Source organism: Papaver somniferum, chromosome 3 (genome assembly GCF_003573695.1).
Source record: "Papaver somniferum cultivar HN1 chromosome 3, ASM357369v1, whole genome shotgun sequence".
NCBI lineage: Eukaryota > Viridiplantae > Streptophyta > Magnoliopsida > Ranunculales > Papaveraceae > Papaver > Papaver somniferum.
This window is the reverse complement of record NC_039360.1, coordinates 58,958,038-58,961,455: the sequence shown is the minus strand read 5'-3', so window position 1 is coordinate 58,961,455 and position 3,418 is coordinate 58,958,038.

Below are 3,418 nucleotides of genomic sequence, written 5' to 3'. Positions count from 1 at the left end.
TTGAGACCAGACCATTTGACCAAAAGGAATAAATTCAATAAAGTCGACCACTGGTACCCTTGTATATGCCAGTTGTGTTGGCCTAGAGTTAGGTTATCGACCACTGGTACCCTTGTATATGCCAGTGTGTTGATATTAGTCAGACTAATATCTCAATCCATTAGGATAGGTTCATTTTGGCGGAGGCCTTCAGACAGATATGGGAAACGCCGTTCACTTAGTAAACATCAAAACCATCTATGTTTTTCTATATCCATCTTCTTGATCTATCCATGTGATTAGTTTTGACTCCGGATATTGATGTCCATAGTGCAACTATTTGAGTAGAGCTCTGTCACTTTATATGAATTTTAGTATGCTTGAGTGCAAACTCGTGTACAGCAATTGGAATTTCGCATCAGGGTACTTCTTCCTGTAGTCAATAAGTATGCCAACCAAGGAGATTCTTTAGTGCCTTCCAAGGTTCTGCGTAGATAGCTAAGGTCTGGAGTAAAGTTTTTGTGGGTATATCTCTAGTAAGCCCTCCCGAGACTATAACTCGGCCACTAGGGCCACCCAGGGGTTTAAAGGCTTATTGCATACGCTAAATGCAATCGACGATGCCTGCGACAGTGAGTTAGGATTTTATTTTGTAGTTTTGATTTGCTCGGGACTAGCAAATAATAAGTTTGGGGGTATTCAAAAATTGATGTAGTTTTGAAAGTGGTAATAAAGTTCGTTCAACTCGGATTGTGTAAAGGTTTGATTTAAGAACTAAGAATAAAAATACTAAAAATATATTCACAAGGTTGTCACGAATATCGAGAAAGACTGAGACTCAGGATTCCACCAAATTCCATTCATGCGACTCAAATAATAATTCCAATCAATTATAGTTCAAATAATAAAAATATGGACTCTTGTTCTTTGCCAAAAATAGATTTTTGAAAAGCAATGACTGTAAATCAAAAGCATGATGTATCAAAAATACATAGACCAAGCATACACCATCAAACGAAATCACACCCATTCAATAAAATCATAAATCAATTAAAAATCAATGCAAATAGTCATAAAAGAATTATTAGAATTACCACATGCGTGAAATAGGGCTTCCTCCATCATCCCAGTGTTGGGGTTTAGCTCATCATATTAATCACTTGCTCAAAATACATGTTTATAGCCCAAAAGTTGATTAAAAAGATGAAAAGATATAAAACAGTGAATCTCCGACTTACAAAAGGCGTCCAGAAAAGAACGATAATAAAAGACTGCTGCTGAGGAACGATACTTCCTAACTGCTGTTGACGCTTCTGGAAATAAGTCTGTCCTTGGCGGTCCGTTCTTCCTTGTTCTTCAGGGTTCTTTAATGGCGGAACAGCAGCAGGAGAAATTCTGATGGTTTGATTTACGCCTCCTGTGGTGCTCTTCTCGGCCCAAACTCACTTGATATCCCTTCTGGGAACCCTAAGACATCTATTTATACACAACAGATCCCACAAATCCGATTTGTATTCGATTATTGTTTTTCTTTTCCTTCGGCCGGAAGTCACGGGAATGATCTCTGTGTGCGGCTTCTGTTGAGTCCGTGCTCTTCCCAAACTCCCTAAACGCGTCATACTCCATCTAGGACTCAAACTAGACCTGATACGTACAAATCCTGGCGTCAAATTCTCACGCAATCTCTGAAACGCGATATACATGTCCATCTCCTCTGTTTTGCTCTCACGGATTATCCATCCCAATTAGATCGACCAAATCACTTGAATATGACCTATTATCCTCTATAAAGTCCAGCCCAAGAATTTCCAGTGATTTAATCTCCATAAAACTCCTCAAAAATCCGAATCCTAAACTGCCAGGCGTGAAAGCTAATTTTCCCGCCAATTCTCTTCTTTTGAATTTGAAAAGGAAAGTGACCTCCCCCTATCCAGTTCCGGTGTCCCTTTAGCACATGCCTAGAAATGGGTTACCCCTTATCCAAAGCGAGAGTCCGAATAGCAAATGTCCTCCCAGGTGCCTTTAACAACTTTTCGAGCCAATTTCGCCGCAAAAGCTTATTCCTCCAAAAACACCTACAAAGAGATAAAATACCGAAATAAGTACAAAAATGGGTACTAACAAAATACACAATAGAGATGAAAATAGACACATAAATGCGTCTATCAGAAAGGACTTGTAATGTCTGAATGTCATTATGAATTGTATGGGAAATAAGAATTTCCACCTGCGGTATATAGGATACGCACCTTCACATTTATACCTAGAGCTTTTATGATATATTGGTCGACAGTTTGCGAGTTCGGAATTGTCGACATCCATACATACGATTAGGTGTGGATCTGCGAGTTCGGAATTGCACAACCATATTATACATTGTTTGACGAAGGAGTTTGTCCATGTACATGTTTGTGTATTTCAAGTGACTTGGTCACTTGTTGATGTTTGGGAAAACATGAATTGTTTTCCAAATCTTGCTCATGATTTCTTTAAAGTTAAATGTTATTCCTGCTGGGCACCCCTTCTAGGGATGATGTGCTCACCCATTCCCACTTTCAGTTTCAGAGACAGATCAGAGTTGCACAACGGAAGCTTCGAGGAGTTGACTTCGTTAATTAGTTAACTTCTGCTATATTTATTATGTTTGCAAACCAAATGATTATTGTATATGTATCATTTGAGAGGAGTTCTTGTATATATTTCAGAGAGGGGCTAGTTTTTTTTGTTAAGTTTTGTAGCAGATTTATTAATTGAATGTTCATGTAAATGTTTTAGATTCCTTAGTGCCTCTTTATTAGTTAATCTCTTGGATTAGTCAGCTGCTAGCTTAGGGGGCGCTACAATATTGGTATCGGAGCTCACTATTAGATCTTATATGGGAAAAGATAGGAATAACCAGTGCCAGTTAGTGAACTAGATTAGTTTTGGAATTGGGTTGGGTTGTGAGATAAATCTTAATCACTAAAAGTTATCAATAATTAAAATAATTATTTGATTGATTGTTTGTTTGATTGGTCGTTTAATGAAGTAAAAATTGTAGGATATACCAGTAACTTTAGCTAATAAGGATTAGAGAATAATTAGCCTAAAAAGTGTAAACACGTAAATTATTCAATACTAAAAATAGTGAGATTAGTATTATTGATGAATCTTGAAGGTCACATGGAAACTTAAACTTATTGGATATCTTGACTTATACTCTGAGTAAACAATTTATAATTACATAATGTTAATAATATTTTTGGGACTTAATAATATTTGGAAGAGTAGTTAGAATAATAGTTCGATCATCGATGATAATAATAAAAATATTAGTATAGTAATTATAGATGATAATCAAAGTAATAATAATTTTAATAAAGTAATGATTAGTGTTTATCATTTAGTATCATAGTGTACCTAAACTTAACTAGAATTTCAATAAAGTTATATAATGATA